Source organism: Pristiophorus japonicus, chromosome 8 (assembly GCF_044704955.1).
Source record: "Pristiophorus japonicus isolate sPriJap1 chromosome 8, sPriJap1.hap1, whole genome shotgun sequence".
Taxonomy (NCBI): Eukaryota; Metazoa; Chordata; class Chondrichthyes; family Pristiophoridae; genus Pristiophorus; species Pristiophorus japonicus.
The window spans coordinates 203,142,962-203,161,480 of record NC_091984.1 but is presented as its reverse complement, the minus strand read 5'-3'; the positions used below and the strand labels follow the sequence as shown (position 1 = coordinate 203,161,480).

At 48.8% G+C, this 18,519-nt stretch overlaps 4 pseudogenes; all 4 read right to left on the bottom strand.

Annotated features, from left to right (window-relative positions):
- Positions 1 to 10,055: 10,055 nt before the first annotated feature.
- LOC139269880 (U2 spliceosomal RNA) lies at positions 10,056 to 10,235 on the bottom strand (annotated as a pseudogene).
- Positions 10,236 to 10,355: 120 nt separating this feature from the next.
- Positions 10,356 to 10,619, bottom strand: LOC139270038 (U2 spliceosomal RNA; annotated as a pseudogene).
- A 115-nt stretch (positions 10,620 to 10,734) lies between these two features.
- On the bottom strand, positions 10,735 to 10,973 carry LOC139269976 (U2 spliceosomal RNA; annotated as a pseudogene).
- Positions 10,974 to 11,110: 137 nt separating this feature from the next.
- On the bottom strand, positions 11,111 to 11,343 carry LOC139269917 (U2 spliceosomal RNA; annotated as a pseudogene).
- Between the last annotated feature and the right edge of the window lie 7,176 nt (positions 11,344 to 18,519).

Genomic DNA, 18,519 nt, shown 5'->3' with positions numbered 1-18,519 from the left:
TAGCCTTGTGATGGACCGGTCTGGCATCCTGCGTGATGTAGATTTTAACTTTAGCCCCTTTGAAGGTGCCCACACCTGGCTGAAAGAGATGTTCAAAACGACTGAGAACTGTTGAGCAGGATGTCCGTTCCTCTGACGACATGGCGTGAACATCATCCCTTTTCCAATTTAGTTTTGCCAGCCAGCTTCTCCCCAACAGTGCTGGGAGATCTCTGGGGACAATCCACAGGGGAAGTCAGTTCACCGTCCCTTTGTATGTGACTGAGAGCATGGAACTGCCAAGGACTGAGATGATTTCTTTGGTATAGGTCCTTAGTCAATCCTTGTGAGTTTTGGTCTGTTGCTTTTGTGCGGCCACAGCTGTTCAAATTGTTGGACACTCATGAGAGATTGACTAGCTCCCGTGTCCAGTTCCATGTTGACGGGTATCCCGTTGAGTAGGACCCTCATCATTATTGGAGGCGTCTTGTTGTAAGAACAGGCGTCCTGGGCACTGTCCCCAGTCTTCTGGTCCGCTTTCCGACCCTTCCGATTCGTGTACCAGCCGAGCTGCTGTTTTTCTGCACATGCGAGCCAGATACACTGTATAGTTGCAGTTTCTGCAAACAGCATGCTGAAATCGACACCCCCTTGTTGAGTGCCTTCCCCCACATCTCCAGCACAGACCGCTTCCATTGTTTCCGAAGGATGAGCTGCGTCTGGCTGATCTCTCTTGAGCTTCTCTCTGTCTGTAGTTGGTTGCTCGCATTGTGGGTTGATGAGGTGTGAACGGCCGTTCATGTGGCCCTTGATGGCTTCTGGCGCCACTGCCTGCTGTTGAAGGCCTGCTCTTTTGCCTTTGTCTGTGTGTGGGGGTAACGGCTTGTCTCACGCTGTGAACTCCTTGTTCCGATGTTTCGTTAGTTGTTGTACCCGCAGTATAGATCAACCTCGTTTCTTCTTCTCCTGCCAAGAATGTCTGTGCAACCAGTGCTGCTGCCTCTAGGGTCAAGTTCTTGGTCTCTATAAGCTTTCGGAATATGCCTGCGTGGCCTATTCCTTCAATAAAAAAGTCTCTCAGTACTTCTCTCCTTAGTTCATCAGAGAACTCACGTAAACTAGCCAGCCTCCGAAGTTCTGCCACAAAGTCGGGTATGCTCTGGCCCACACAGTGTCTGTAGTTGTAGAACCTGTGTCTGGCCATGTGTAGGCTGCTTGCTGGCTTCAGGTGGTCTCTCACCAGTGTGCTCAACTCCTCAAACGACTTGCTTGCTGGTTTCTCTGGGCTCGTCTCTTGTCTGCCTTATCATCGCCCAACCAGTCTTTAGTTACAAAGCTTTGCTGGAGCCTTTCTATAAAGTCCTCCCAATTGTCTCCAGCATTGTATTTCTCATCTGAGCCATTGGTAGCCATTCTGTGGATTCTGTGACCCTGTAACTCGTCGCCACTGTAAAGTCCTGACCCTGCAGTACAGACTCACATGAGGCACATGCTGAAGTCAAGGTCACTCTGGACCTGCACCTTTATTTCACAGCTCTCGAGTGCCGCACTTGCCTGAGACCTGCCTTTATATACCTGTGTGGAACAGGTATGCAGTGTCTCCTGCAAGTGCACCCCTGGTGGTAAAGTATGCTTGTGGTTACAGGTCATATCTAGTTACAGTCATGTATAGCATGGTAAGATACAGTAGTGTGAGATACATGACAATAATGACCAGATCATCTGTTCTTTTAAGTGAAGTGGGCTGAGGGATAATTATTGGCCAGTGCACCAAGGAGAACTCCCCTGCTCTTCTTCAAAATGGTGCCGTGGGACCTTTTACGTCCACCCAAGAGGGCAGATGTCTTTCACGTCTCATCCAAAAGACGATTGTACAGCTCAGTTTGAAGAACAGCCTCAAATTCAACCACCAAACTGTTAAGTGTGACTGTAAACATAATTTTTAAATTATAGCTGAACTGCTGTATTTGATTATTTAAAAAAAACCCTGAATGAGCCTAATGGTAGGGCAAAAATTGAATCCCAGAGTGGGTTAAAAGATTAAAAACACAATCATCAGAAAAATGGTATACTTCATTTCTCTCAAATCACACATTCAGTTGTTCTCTCTGTTATCCCAGGGTATGTAATGCTGAACTGCCAGCTGAAAACACATTAGCCACTGCTACCTTGTTTTATTCCCTCAATATCTCTTGCATCAACTCTATAGTTACTTCTAACTTGTCCCGGTCTAAATACAATCCCTGCTCACAATTACCTAATACACTTTGTACCAAACTAATAACAAGCGCTTGCATTTAGCTAGCACCATTAACACAGAAAAACATCCCAAGGTGCTTCACAGAAGTGTAATCAGACAAAAATGGTTGCCGAGTCAAAGGAAGAGATATTAGTAAGGTTGGTCAAAGAGGTGGGTTTTAAGGAGTAGATAGAAGGGCTTAGGGTTGAAACTCCAGAGCTTTGGTCCGAGACGGTATGGCAGCCAATAGTGGGGCAAAGTGGTTTAGAGATGGCCAAGAGGCCAGAACTCTCTCCTGCTCCTCCTGGCCCCACAAGAAGTTTTTAAACTTACCTTTTGGGGCTTGCACTGCTGTCCAGGAGGTTTCACTGATCTGACTGATCATGGAAGTCATTCCAGCCAGTAGCCTATCTCAGCAATAGGACCCTAATTAGCATATGTTAATGAGGTGGCTGCCTGGCTCAGACAGATGCCTCAACCACCTGCATTAAAATCGCCATGTTGGGGATGGGGGGAAGGGTGTGTTTGTGCGGGTTATCAGAGAGGGAAAAAAGTCGCTCAATTTTAACTCCTGTTCCATCTGGTTTCCGCCAGGGTGAGGGCGTTAAAGTCACCCATATGCAGAAAAGGAAGGCCCCAGGTTTGATCCTTGGTATGTGCTAAGTTAGTACACTCATGAGAAACAGTGTTAGGAATATTCTGCAGTGTCCCTGAGTTAAGGAAGGACACAAAAGCAATATTCTGTGGTACTGGAAATCTGAAATAAAAACACAACCTGCTGGAAATATTCAGCAGGTCAGGCAGCATCTGTGGAGAGGGAAACAGAGTTAATGTTTCAGGTCAATGACCTTTTGCTACAATTGGTCTCAAGGAAGGACACTCGTCTCTGATTCGTATCCAATGACCCTGAATGTACGCAGGTGTGGCTGTCATGTCGGGATGGCATCTGGCTTATCTGTGATCTTCCACACAGTCGACTATCTTGCTGACATACCCAGTGAAGGTTCAAATCTGAATTATAGCTTCTTGGGTGAGTTACTGCTGCTTGTGCAATGACCCTAGCAAGGGAGCCAGTGTCTTTAGGAAAAGGGTGAAATTATAGAACAAAAAAAATAACATCAATCACCTACTTATGAATTGTTGGCTTGCAATTTCATACCAACATGAATTCCATGACTGCCTTCGTCCTCAAAGAGACCTCCTGCTCGGTGATCTGTTTCAGGCAGTAGCTTTTATAATATGGAAATTGAGGTCCTGTGATGCACAGAGGGCCAGATTACAATCTAGAAGGACAACTGGGTGTGCATGCAGGCTCTGTCCAGTATCACTGGGCAGTGCAACAGAAGAGACGCCAAAAAGCTAAGTTTAAAATGATTTTTTGTGGGACCAGGAGGACCAGGAGTGTTTCTCTGGGTTCCACAAGAATAATGTGGTCCAGCGTCCGCCTCGGGCTCTCCCCATCACAATCGTGACCCCTCCCTCCCACCCCAGACCTACCTTCCTGCCGGCCTCTGTGCTTCCTGATATTTCGCTGGCCCAGAGCGGGAAAGCTGAAGCGAGACGACCATTTGGTGTCTGCAGCTCACCGTCGACATGGTAATAAGGCCCGGCCTTGAGAATGGACCAGGCCTCTCACCGGAAGGATCGAACGACCCACCAGCCGTCGTGCACTGCCGGTCAGCCGCCCGATAGTTAAAATCTTCCCCCAGGTGCATTCATGATGTCCATCAGGAGCACAAAGACCAGCATAGACCAGTGAATGGCCTGTTTCTGTGTTGTAAATCCCATGCAATCCATATTTTACCTGATAGCTTTTGCCCGTGTATAAAAATTCCTTGCGAATAATAATATAGAAAAATACTTTGGGCTGGATTTTCAGCTTGTTGCTGCCTCTGTTTTCGCCCCGGAGGGTCTGCAATGGTGGCGGTAAGTGATTCTGGGCGGGCGGCTAGCTTCCAGCGTCCTGCCGGGATTTTCGGGGCCGGTTTCGGCGGGGCACAGAGCATTACCGCCCGGAAGAGTCGAGCAGGTGTGCAATGTCCCCGGTTGCGATATCGGCTCGATTTTTGCCCGCTGTCCGATCTTTGCGCTCCGTGGAGTGCCGTGCTGGACCCGACTGTGAAAGCGGGCGGCCTGACCTATCGCGGTTGCAGTGAGGTAAGGAATGTCCACCTCAGGTAAGTGTGATTGTTTTTTATCATTTTTTTTTGTGATTTATGTTGTGGTGGTGTGAATAACTTACTGGGAATGTTTTTGCCGGGTTTTTTTCAGGTTTCCCCCCCCCCCCCCCCCATGTCTCCCACAGAGCGCTCCGAGACCGGCTGTTTAGCTCGGGATTTTCTCTTGCTCAGCCGGCCTAGCGCCCTAAGATAGGTGTCTAACACCTCCCTTAGTGCTCCGCCCCGCACTCAGGGCCCAGCTGCCCTGCCCCGCCTCCATTACCGCCCCGAAATGAGCGGAACCGTTTGTGTGTTTGCTGGGTAATGCAGTGCTTCTACAGCTTGGAAAGTGGTGATGCCCCCTGGCAATTACAAAATACAGCACATTCTGAGAAACCTCAGAGCCATGAGAGACTTGAAAGAGAATCCACACCTCTGAGCTGACTTGCTGATGGATGGCCTTCTCCTGTGGTACAACCACTTCCTCTCAGGCTTCCATCGCTCTTGCTATTTCGTGCAGGTGTGACAGGCTCCCTTTGTTTCTTCCACGGGTGTAACTGATCTCCGTGCTGGCAGAGCTTCGACCTGCAATTAGTCCACCAGCCCCATGTCAATCGCCTCTCTGAACTGCTACTGGCTGTTGCTCAGCTGGGACAAGCAACAACTATAGAGGGCCGGTCCTGACTTTTCTAACAACTTGGGTTGAATTCTGGTAGAAAGAATTTGGGTTTATTTACCACTCATCCTCAAAAATGACACACAACAAAACAAAAGTAACTGACTGTGAATTCTGTATGTTTAATACCCAGACTACCAGCCTCTAATTATAATTAAAGCTACAAAGCAACAAACCAATGAATATTTCAATTGCAGTATTTTCCCAGTTGGAACAATCCAAGATATATCCGCCACATGCACCATCTCCTTAAAATAATTGAATGTGCCTGCTGTCAGTTACTTATTTCAACTCTTTAATTTAACAGGGAAACATTTTTTGGAGGAAGAAATGGCAGACGGAAATGTAAAGCACCTATTCAGCGGTGGCTCAGTGAGTAGCACTCTCGCCTCTGAGTCAGAAGATGGTGGGTTTGAGTCCCACTCCAGAAATTTGTGCACAACAATCCACGCTGATACTCCAGTGCAGTGTTGAGGGAGTGCTGCACTGTCGGAGGTGCCATCTTTTGGATGAGACATTAAACCGAGGCCCCGTCTGTCCTCTCAGGTGGACGCAAAACATCGTCCATAAGTACGAAGAATACTCCACGGTAACCTATCACGCAGCCTTACTGTGGAGTATTGAGCGAATCTAACATTGTCACATGCACACAATGGGGAGACATTCGGGTCGGGGGTCGAACGGGTGCAGTATCGGTGATGCGCCTGCCCAACATGGCAGTCAGGAGGCCCGAACCACTGGCAGCATCCAGGCCTTGCTAACGTTTCGTCAGCGAGATGCGAGCACCTAACGGGCACCCTGCTGCAGCTCGCCAGTATCAAGCAGCCAAAGCCAGCCGGCAGGTAATGGCCCGTGGTGTGTGTGTGGGGGTGGGGGAGGGGGAAGTAGGTGCTGTGGGCGAGGAGGAAGATTCCGGAGGAGGGGCAGAGTCTGGGGGGGGGTAGTGGGGGAACAGATGCCATTGGAGGGAAGGGCAGATGTCAAGGGGGGGTGGGGGAGGGTGCATTTGCTGGGCTGGGGGAGGCAGGACGATGCTAGAGGAGGTGGGGGGGCAATGCTAGGGGATGGTAGGAGGGCAAACGCCGAGGTGTGGGGGATAAAGGCAGATGCTGGGGTGAGCGGAGGGCAGAGGTTGGGTGTGGGGGCGGGGGGAAGAGTGCCGGGGGGAGGGGGCAGATGCCAGAGGACGGTGGGGGCGCCGATACAGGAGGGCAAATGCCGAGGCAGGGGAAGAAGAGCAGATGCCAGCAGGAAGAGGGCAGAGGCGGGGTGGGGCAAGTGCTGGGGGGTGGGGGCAGGTGCTGTGGGGAAGGGGGCAGATGATGGGGGCGGGGGAGTGGGGGGAAAGTGGATGGTGGGTGCAGATGCTGGGGGGAGAGGCGAGAACAGGCGAACAGCAGGCCAGAAAACTCCTGCTCCTCATTGCTCCAGGAAATTCTTAAAAGAAACCAACAAAACGTAGTTTTTGAAAAAGGCCCGTCAGCACCGAAGGAATGTAGGACTAGCATAAGAACATAAGAAATAGGAACATGAGTAGGCCAATCGGCCCCTCGAGCCTGCTCTGCCATTCAATAAGATCATGGCTGATCTGATCATGGACTCAGCTCCACTTCCCTGCCCGCTCCCCATAACCCCTTATCCCCTTATCGTTTAAGAAACTGTCTATTTCTGTCTTAAATTTATTCAATATCCAGCTTCCACAGCTCTCTGAGGCAGTGAATTCCACAGATCTATAACCCTCTGAGAGAAGAAATTTCTCCTCAACTCTGTTTTAAATGGGCGGCCCCTTATTCTAAGATCATGCCCTCTAGTTCTAGTCTCCCCCATCAGTGGAAACATCCTCTCTGCATCCATTTTGTCAAGCCCCCTCATAATCTATACGTTTCGGTAAGATCACCTCTCAATTTTCTGAATTCTAATGAATAGAGGTCCAACCTACTCAAGCTTTCCTCATAAGTTAACCCCCGCATCCCCGGAATCAACCTAGTGAACCTTCTCTGAACTGCCTCCAAAGCAAGTATATCCTTTTGTAAATATGGAAACCAAAACTGCACGCAGTATTCCAGGTGTGGCCTCACCAATATAGCTATAGCAAGACTTCCCTACTTTTATACTCCATCCCATTTGCAATAAAGGCCAAGATTCCAATGGCCTTCCTGATCACTTGCTGTACCTGCATACTATCTGTTATATATGTAAACCTGTAAATACCTTGTTTAACCACCAGAGGGCTCATCCCCTAGAATCCCAAGGGATCTCACAATTCATTGGGAGCACCGGTACATAAGGAGGCCTCACAGGCTGGAGAGGCACTCTGGAGACCTGTAATAAAAAACTATGGTCACACTTTACTTTGAGCTCACAGTATCTGGTCAGACTCTTTATTCAATACATAACAATTGGCGACGAGATACAGATGATGGATCCCACCGCAACGATGCAGAGAACAGTGGGCATCCTGGAGAAATTTTTGGAGGGAGATGATTGGGAACCTTTCGTGGAGCGACTCGACCAATACTTCGTGGCCAACGAGCTGGAAGGAGAAGCGAACGCTACCAAGCGAAGGGCGATTCTCCTCACCGTTTGCGGGGCACCAATGTATGGCTTCATGAAAAATCTGCTTGCTCCAGTGAAAACCACAGAGAAGACATATGATGATTTGTGCACACTGATCCGGGAGCATCTAAACCTGAAGGAAAGCGTTCTGATGGCGAGGTACCGGCTCTCTACGTACAAGAGGTCTGAAGGCCAGGAAGTGGCGAGCTACATCGCCGAGCTAAGATGCCTTGCAGAACATTGCAAATTTGAAGGACACTTGGAGCATATGCTCAGGGACTTTGTACTTGGCATTGGCCATGAAGTAATACTTCACAAACTTTTGACTGTAGAGACCCCAACCTTGAGTAAAGCCATAGCGATAGCCCAGGCGTTCATCGCCACCAGTGACAATACCAAACAAATCTCTCAGCACACGAGTGCTGCTACAAGTACTGTGAACAAAGCAATGTTGTTTTTGAATTGTAACGTACAGGGCAGGCCTCACATGCCTGCAGCTGCACGTCTGCAGATGTCTCAGAGTCCACCATCATGGGTGGTGAATGTAAGGCCATTAACATCTTGTTGGCGCTGCGGGAGTGATCATCGTTTTCATTCATGCCACTTCAAAGGATACGTTTGCAACAATGGGACACCTCCAACGTATGTGCAGGCGAGCTGCAAACCACCATGTTGCAGAGGAGGACAGATCCACGGGGGATCACGATGAACCAGAGCCTCAGACTGAGGAGGCAGAGTATATGGGGTGCACACATTTACCACGAAGTATCCCCTGATAATGCTGAAGATTGAATTAAATGGACTCTCAGTGTGAATGGAGCTGGACATGGGCACGAACCAGTCCATTATGAGCAAAAAGACTTTCGATAAATTGTGGTGCAGCAAGGCCTCAAGGCCAGTCCTGACTCCCATTCATACTAAACTGTGAATGTACATAAAGGAACTGATTCCTGCAATAGGCAGTGCTACTGTAAAGGTCTCGTACGTTGGAGCGGTACACAAGTTACCACTCTGGGTGGTACCGGGCGATGGCCCCATGCTGTTCGGCAGGAGCTGGCTGGGAAAGATACGCTGGAACTGGGACGATGTCCGAGCGCTCTCGTCTGTCGACGACATCTCATGTGCCCAGGTCCTAAACAAGTGCCCCTCGCTGTTCGAACCAGGCATCGGGAAGTTCCAAGGAGCAAAAGTGCAGATCCACCATCACAATGTGAGCGTGGTACCGTACATGATGAGAGAGAGAGAGGGTGGAGAGCAAGCTGGACCGCCTGCATCGAGAGGGCATCATTTCACCAATCGAATTCAACGAGTGGGCCAGTCCTCAAAGAAGATGGCACCGTCAGAATCTGTGGTGATTACAAAGTAACTATCAATCATTGTTCCCTGCAGGATCAATACTCACTACCAAAGGCAGACGACCTATTTGCGATGCTGGTGGAAGGAAAAACATTCACGAAGCTGGACTTAACCTCGGCCTACATGACGCAGGAGCTGGAGGAATCATCGAAGGGTCTCACCTGCATCAACACGCACAAAGGTCTCTTCATTTACAACAGATGCCCGTTTGGGATTCGATCAGCCGCGGCGATATTCCAGAGAAACATGGAAAGCTTACTGAAGTCAGTCCTGCGCATGGTGGTCTTCCAGGACGACATCTTGGTTACAGGTCGGGACACCGTCGAGCATCTGCAGAACCTGGAGGAGGTTCTTAGTCGGCTTAATCACTTGGGGATCAGGTTTTCCTGGCGTCTGAAGTGGAGTTCCTGGGGAGAAGAATCACGGCGGACGGCATCAGGCCCGCCGATTTGAAGACAGAGGCGATCGTGTATGCACCGAGACCACAGAACGTGACGGAGCGTGACGTTTCTAGGACTCCTGAACTACTTTGGTAACTTCTTACTGGGTCTTAGCACACTGTTAGAACCACTGCACTCTTTACTGCATAAAGGAGATGAATAGGTATGGGGTAAAAGCCAAGAAAATGCCTTTGTAAAAGCTAGAAAACTGTTATACTCAAACAAATTGCTTGTGTTGTATGATCCATGTAAGCGTTCGTTACTAGCATGTGATGCGTCATCATACGGTGTCGGGTGTGTATTGCAACAAGCTAATGGATCTGGGAAATTGCAACCGGTTGCTTATGCATCCAGAATTGTCTAAGGCTGAGAGGGCCTACAGCATGATCGAAAAAGAAGCGTTAGCTTGTGTCTATGGGGTAAAGAAAATGCATCCATCTGTTTGGGCTCAAATTTGAAATGGAAACCGACCATAAGCCGACTGATATCCCTCTTTTCTGAAAGTAAGGGGATAAATACGGATGTTTCAGCCCACATCCAGAGATGGGCGCTCACATTTTTTTTTTAATCCAATTTCGTTCCAGATCAATTCTAACGTCAAAGATCACTTTGCGCCAATGTGTTTGATCTTAGGCCAAAAGGCCGAGAGGCGAAGTTGCACCATTCCTGGAAATATTGCAATACCAGGTCGGTGCATGGAGTGGACGGGGCATGCCCCTGATCCAGCTCCCTGTCCAAAAATCAATTCAATATCATGTCCCCATCGGGGATATTAAACTGATAAGAACAGATACTACACTTGATCTTAGCCAAAAGGCGCTCACATTTTTTTATTTTTTTTATTTTTCGTTGCCAATCTTTCCAATTCTTTGTCAAATCACAAACGCCAGAGGTCACCTTGCACACATCAAGGATCACTCTGCGCCAATGCTCTTAGCCAAAAGGCCGAGAGCCACTGCACAGTTCCTGGAAGTACTGCAATACCAGGTTCGTGCCATGGAGGTGGATGGGTCAGGCCCCCCACACACCTCCGTGGAGGTGGATGGGTCAAGCCACCCCACCCACCTCCTATTTCCAAAAAGCATAGGAGAACCACCTTCCTGATCCAGGGAGAACCACTTTGGGGTCACGGTTACTCCCCTGTCAGGTCAGTTACGCATGATCTTAGCCATAGATACTACACTTGATCTTAGCCAAAAGGCGCTCACATTTTTTTTTTTTAATTCGTAGCCAATCGTTCCAATTCTTTGTCAAATCACAAACGCCAGAGGTCACCTTGGGCCCATTCAAGGATCACTCTGCGCCAATGCTCTTAGCCAAAAGGCCTAGAGCCACTGCACCGTTCCTGGAAGTACTGCAATACCAGGTTCGTGCCATGGAGGTGGATGGGTCAGGTCCCCCACACACCTCCGTGGAGGTGGATGGGTCAAGCCACCCCACCCACCTCCTGTTTCCAAAAAAGCAAGCATATACCTTCCTGATCCAGGGAGAACCACCCGGAGGTCATGGTGGCTACTCCCCTGTCAGGTCAGTTACGCATGATCTTAGCCAATAGGCCGAGAAGCAATCCACGCTCACATTTTTTTTTTTTTTTTTAAAATTCGTAGCCAATCGTTCCAATTCTTTGTCAAATCACAAACGCCAGAGGTCACCTTGCACATGCCAAGGATCACTCTGCGCCAATGCTCTTAGCCAAAGGGCCTAGAGCCACTGCACCGTTCCTGGAAGTACTGCAATACCAGGTTCGTGCCATGGAGGTGGATGGGTCAAGCCACCCCACACACCTCCGTGGAGGTGGATGGGTCAAGCCACCCCACCCACCTCCTGTTTCCAAAAAAGCAAGCATATACCTTCCTGACCAGGGAGAAACCACCCGGAGGTCATGGTGGCTGGTCAGGTCAGTTACGCATGATCTTAGCCAAAAGGCCGAGAAGCGATAGATCCACGCTCACATTGTCCGCATACAACTACGCCATCCGCCACAGGCCAGGAACAGAAACTGTGCCGATGCTCTCAGTAGGCTGCCATTGCCCACCACAAGGGTGGAGGTGGCACAGCCCGCAGATTTAGTTATGGTAATGGAAGCATTCAAAGAGTGAGCAATTACCTGTTACCGCCCGACAGATTAGAATCTGGACGAGCCAGGACCCCTTACTGTCCTTAGTAAAAAAACTGTATGCTCCATGGGAGTTGGTCCAGTGTCCCGTTAGAAATGCAGGAAGAAATAAAGCCATACCAGTGGTGCAAAGATGAAATGTCTATACAGGCAGACTGCCTTCTGTGGAGTAATGGGGTAGTGGTACCAAAAAAGGGCAGGGACACTTTCAATAGTGATCTCCACAGTACCACCCAGGCATTGTAATGATGAAAGCGATAGCCAGATCCCGCGTGTGGTCGCCCGGTATCGATGCAGACTTAGAGTCCTGTGTGCACAAATGTAACGCATGTTCACAGTTAAGCAATGCACCCAGGGAGGCGCCACTAAATTTATGGTCTTGGCCCTCCAAACCGTGGTCTAGGGTCCATGTCGACTATGCAGGCCCATTCTTGGTTAAAATGTTCCTAGTGGTTGTAGATGCGAACTCCAAATGGATTGAATGTGAGATAATGTCGGCAAGCACGTCCGTTGCCACCACTGAAAGTCTGCGGGCCATGTTTGCCACACACGGCCTGCCTGATGACCTTGTGAGTGACAATGGGCCGTGCTTCACCAGTGCCGATTTCAAAGAGTTCATGATCCGCAATGGGATCAAACATGTCACATCTGCCCCATTTAAATCAGCATCCAATGGTCAGGCAGAGAGAGCAGTTCAAACAATCAAGCAGAGCTTGAGGAGGGTAACTGAAGGCTCACTGCAGACTTGCCTATCCCGAGTACTGGTTAGTTACCGCATAAGACCCCACTCGCTCACTGGGACTCCCCCCACTGAACTGCTCATGAAAAGGGCACTTAAGACAAGGCTCTCGTTAGTCCACCCTGATCTACACGAACAGGTAGAGAGCAGGCGGCTTCAACAGAATACATATCATGATCGCGCAACTGTGTCACAAATGTATTTGTGATGAACTATGGACAAGGTCCCAAGTGGCTTCCCGGCACTGTCGTGGCCAAAGAGGGGAGTAGGGTGTTTCTGGTCAAACTTTCAAATGGACTCACCTACAGGAAACACATGGACCAACCAAACTCAGATTCACGGACTATCCAGAACAACCCACAATAGACTCTACCTTTTGTGACCCTCCAATACACACACCAGTGGCAACCGACCCAGCGGTTGACCACGAAGCAGAACCCATCACCTGCAGCAGCCCAGCAGGACTCACCAGGCCAGGCAGCCCTGCAAGGCCAGCTGCACAGCAGCCCAGCGAGGGCCCAACAAATGACTCACCAAAACCAGCATTTGCACCGAGACGATCAAGCAGGGAAAGAAAGGCCCCAGATCGACTCACATTGTAAATAGTTACACTATTGACTTTGGGGGGGTGGGGAGTGTTGTTATATATGTAAACCTATAAATACCTTGTTTAACCACCAGAGGGCTCATCCCCTGGAGTCCCAAGGGATCCCACAATCCCTTGGGAGCACCGGTACATAAGGAGGCCTCACAGGCTGGAGATGCACTCTGGAGACTTGTAATAAAGGACTACGGTCACACCTTACTTTGAGCTCACAGTATCTGATCAGACTCTTTATTCAATACATAACCCTATCCTTTTGCATTTCATGCACAAGTGCCCCCAGGTCCTGCTGTACTGAGGCACTTTGCAATCTTTCTCCATTTAAATGATAACTTGCTCTTTGGTTTTTCTGCCAAAGTGCACCGTGGACAGTTCTCCCATTTCTCCTCAAAAGTGCAATCAGGGTCCGAAAACAGGCATAGAACCCTGATTTGCGAATCTAAACAGGCTCTTGCTTGTTTTGGGGCGAGAGAGCTGAGTGGCCACTTAAAGTCCTGCCTGAAAATCGATTCAGGTGGGCAAATGGGTGCACAAGGGCTCCACCAAACATTCAAATGCTGGCCACACGTTGTCTGCAGGCCTGCAATTGCCGGCAGGCAGTTTGAAAGCCTTCCTCTGTAATCTGGTCTGACTCCTTAACCAGTATCACCTTGGTTGTACCCTAAAGGTGTTTGAGGTCAGACGATATGAAAATATTTCTCTATACTCATTGCAGTGTCAGCTGTGGCTCAATGGGTAGCACACTTGCCTCTGGGTCAGAAGGTTGTGGGTTCAGGTCTCACTCCAGGGACGTGAACACATAAATCTAGGCTGACACTCCAGTGCAATGCTGAGGGAGTGCTGCACTGTCAGAGGTGCCGTCTTTCAGATGAGACATTAGACTGAGGCCCCGTCTGCTCTCTCAAGTGGATGTTAAAGATCCCATGGTGATTTATTGTGTTAAGCAGTTCTTCATTTTGACCTATTAATGGGCTCAATTTTTCCCAAAGCTTTTCTTTTGGCGTACTTAAAGAGTTGCGCCCGTTTTTTGGGGGCCCATGTACGCCGTTGGATTTCTTCATTTTGGCACAGCCTAACCTGTCCTTTAGATTTGGGGGTGGAGCCTTGATCTGCGCCAAAACGATCGGGCTGCCACGGTAACCAGGGACACAATGCGAGCTGAGGTTGCAAAGTGAAACACACAGCCAGCTCCCAACACATTAAAACACATTGCACCAATTTAAAAACACATTAAAATATATTTCAGCAACTTACCTCCAATTATTAAAGCCGGTCCTGCTCCCTGCCCCTAGCCCTGGCCAAGTGGTCTCCCGGTCTGCTCCCCCGCCCTTAGCCCTGGCCGAAGGGCTTGCCGGTGCTCTCTCCTGCCTCTAGCCTAGGCCGAAGGGCTTGCTGGTCCGCTCCTCTGCCCCTAGCCCAGGCTGACTGGCCTCCTGGTCTGTTCCCCTGCCCCTATCCCAGGCTGAATGACCTCCTGGTCCGTTCCCCCGCCCCTAACTCAGGCTGAATGGCCTCCTGGTCCGTTCCCCCGCTCCTATCCCAGGCTGAATGGCCTCCATCCCGGTCCCTGCACCTAACTACACCCGAAAGGCTTCTCCCCACCCCTCTCCCTCCCCCCCACCCCCTCTCCCTCCCTCCACCTCTCTGTCCCCCTCTCTCTTACCTTTCCTGCTGCTGCTGTCCGGGCATCTGCTGCACTTACCTGCGCCGATTTCCTTATCTGTGCCGATTTATTTAATTTTCCGTAAGGTTTTTCTGCAGAGGCCACATACGCTGGCCTAAGCAGAACTGGAGTAACTCTCAGCTGGCCAAACTTGCCTAACTGGCCAGAATTGGCGTGGATGGCAGGTTACGCCCCCTTTGGCTGAAAAAAAACTTACCTAAAAAAATTGTAACGAACTGAGTTACGCTGGTGCAAATTGATCGGGGAAACTGTTTTTTTAACTGGGGAAAATTGAGCCCATAGAATATTTTCTCATAATGCAAGTTTGTAAAATTTGTTTCTGCGGCCTTGAAATTGCAATGTGGGATAACAGCATTGAACATGGAAACGTCTGAAATTCTGCTATTTTAGCAGAAGTGTTGCTATGTTTCGAATCCCATGGCGCAATTTCAAGACTATGCTCTCAGTTTGTTAAGGTCAAGAGATCTGTTCTTCATAAATATATATAATATATATATATATATATATGTATGTATGTATGCATATTTTAAGGGAAATAAGAAATACAAAGTTACTTTAGATCTTCGAGTGTTGGGTTAAATACAGCTGCTTTCATTAGCTAAGCTTTGGTACAGCATACGGTTTTATTACTCAGTATATGGATTCTAATTTCAAAGTGAATGAGTGAGTTGGAGTGGGTAAAGGTTAATAACATTTTTTATATAGAACAACACATGGTCATCGGTGAATTGCAGATGTGCAGGCAGTCCTGAGTTGATCCTAGGCCAATATATACAGAAGTGATCCAGCTATGAGCGCACGCACCATTCTGAAGCCAGTGAAGGACACTACACCAGTCTGTGATCGATTCCTGCCTACCACGCATGTCTGATCTTCGCCAATATGGCTGGTGCATATTCACCAGAGGAGGTTGTTTGTAATGAATAGTTGGCATGAGACGGCAGACAGCTGAAAGATGAATGACACCTGATATCAGTGTTGCAAAATTATGGGGGAGGGGGAAAATATCCATTGTAAGGCGGGGGGGAATATCATCCATAGTATGGGGGAGGGGGGGGAATATCATCCATAGACTAGTTTCAGGTTGCACTAGAAGGGCCACATTTATTGCCCAACTCTGAGAAGGTAATGATGGGCCTCCTTCTTTGAAGCAATTGTGTTACAACTGAGTGGCGTTCTCGACCATTTTAGGAGGCATCAAGCGTCAATCATAAAAGAAAGAAAGACTTGCATTTATATAGCACCTTTCACAACTACCAGACATCTCAATGCATTCTATAGCCAACTAAGTACTTTGGGAGTGTAGTCACTACTGTAATGTGGGAAACGCGGCAGCCAATTTGCGCACAGCAAGCTCCCACAAACAGCAATGTTTTGTTTTGTTGATTGAAGGATGAATATTGTGAAGAACCATATAGTGTGGGACCAGAGTCACATGTAGGCCAGACCAAGTAGCGATGATATGTTCCCCTCCCTGAAGAGCTTTAGTCAACCAGTTGGGTTTTTAATGACAAAACGGCAGCTTTCGTTGTCATTTTCTGGCCACAAATTATAAGATTCCCTCAATTCAATTCCACAATTTGCTATGGTGGGATGTAAACTCACAATGGGCTCAATTTTGACTCCCGAGCGGGACGGCAAAGCGAGCTGCGTGCCCGTCCGGAATGGTCGCAGGATGGATTGATCACTTTTAGTGGCTGGGTCTCATTAACATACTGCTTGTCGACTTATAGAACAGGACAGCACCGAATGAGCCAATTTGGCCCATCGAGTGTGCGCTGGTTCTTTCGAAGAGCATTCCAGTTAGTCCCACTCCCCTGCTCTTTCCCCATATCCCTGCAATTATTTTGTCCTTCAAGTATTTATCCAATTCAATATTCAAAAATTCTAAATCAAAAATTGCCAAGAGGTCAGTGGGTAGCAGGATGTTGCCATTGGGGAACCAGAGGTACGATCCTTGTCACAAGGTAAGTCCTCCAGGGGATTCCAGCTCCTCCTGGCCCACAAGGAAACTTAAAAAAATGTATTAAACTTACCTTGCTGGGTTTCTTCTGGCCCTAACTGCTGCTCCTGGCAGGTTTTTCCTGGTGGGGAATCCACCACTACTCCCCTGCTCAGGCCTCGGGTTAAAATGGCTGATCATACCACGAAGATGTCATCAGTGCCTGATCTGCATAGTTAAAGAGGACCCTTTGCCCCCTGGAATTTAAAATTGCAGTTACCCAGATCGAGATGGGAAAGGAGTGCCTAAGTCCTCTGCTCCATTTTATTTGCCCTCCCTGTTATGTATGTAAACATTACCAATGTGTAAGACTTGCTATCGGTGGTGCACCTGTGGGAGCCACAAGGGTCACCTGCACACCCTGGGCAAGCAGGTATAAAAGGCAGTCTACCATGCTGCTTCCTCATTCTGAAGTTACATTAAAGAGACCAAGGTCACAACAGTTTGAGCTGACAATATACAGTCTTGTGAAGTTATTCTGAACATAACAATTGGCGATGAGTAACAGATCACGAATTTTCATGCGGTTATGGCTGCCGTTGGTATTCTTGAGAGATTTGTTAAGGGTGATGATTGGGAAGCCTTCATTGAGCATCGTGACCAGTACTTCATGGCCAACAGGCTAGAAAAGGAAGAAACTGCGGTCAAGCGCAGGGCGATTCTCCTCACTGTTCGAAGGTCCACGATTTATGGCCTCATCAAAAATCTGCTAGCACCAACGAAACCAACAGAGAAGACATATGAAGAGTTGTGCATGCTGGTTCGGGACGAAGGAGAGCATCTTGATGGCCAGGTATTGCTTTTATACGCATCATCGCCCCGAGGGCCAGGACGTGGCGAGCTATGTTGCCGACCTAAGATGCCTTGCAGGACCGTGCGTATTTGCTGGATTTTTGGGGGAAGTGTTGTGGGATTTTTTCATGCTTGAAATCAGCCACGAGGTCATTCTTCACAAACTGCTATCTGCCAAATCCCTAGTTCTGAGCAAGGCCATCACAATAGCCCAGACTTTCATGTCCATGAATGATAACACTAAACAGATATCATTGCAGCATCGAAGCTCACCGGCAAGTACTGTGCATAAAATAATGCCTTCAGCAGGCAGAACTGTACATGGCAGGGCCAGACCTAGGATGACTCAGAGTCCGCCGTGGGGCGTGAATGCGAATCTATTAACACCATGTTGGCGCTGCAGGGGTAATCATCAAGCCCATCAATGTCGATTCAAGCACTACGTGTGCAAGGGCTGTGGAACAATGGGGCACCTCCGGCGAATATGCAGACGTGCTGCGACTCACCTCGTGGCAGAGTCGGCAGAAGATGACCAATCCGGTACGGATCATGCTGAACGAGTAAGAGAGGCAACTCAACCCGAGGCTGAAGAGGAAGTGTATGGGGTACACACCTTCACCACCAAAAGCCCTTTGATAATGTTAAAAGTCAAATTAAGCGGCATTCCAGTTTCCATGGAATTGGACATAGGGGCGAATCTTTCAATTATGAGCCAGAAGGCTTTTGAGAAAGTGTGGGGCAACAAGGCACAAAGGCCAAAACTACGCCCGCTCTACACCAAGCTGCGCAGTTACACCAAAGAGCTCATACCAGTCATTGGCAGTGAAGCAGTGATGGTATCGTATGATGGAGCTGTGCATGATTTACTACTATGGATTGTACCAGGCGATGGCCCAACGCTGTTCGGCAGAAGCTGGCTAGGACAGATCCGATGGAACTGGAACGACATCAAAGCACTGTCTTCAGTGGATGACGCCTCGTGCGCCCAAGTTCTAAACAAATTCCCGTCATTATTCGAGCCTGGCATTGGCAACTTCACAGGCACCAAAGTGCAGATCCATCTAGTCCCTGATGCACGACCCGTTCATCACAAGGCCCGAGCGGTTCCATACATGATGCGAGAGAAAGTCGTGATCAAGCTGGACAGACTTCATCAAGAGGGGATCATATCGCCAGT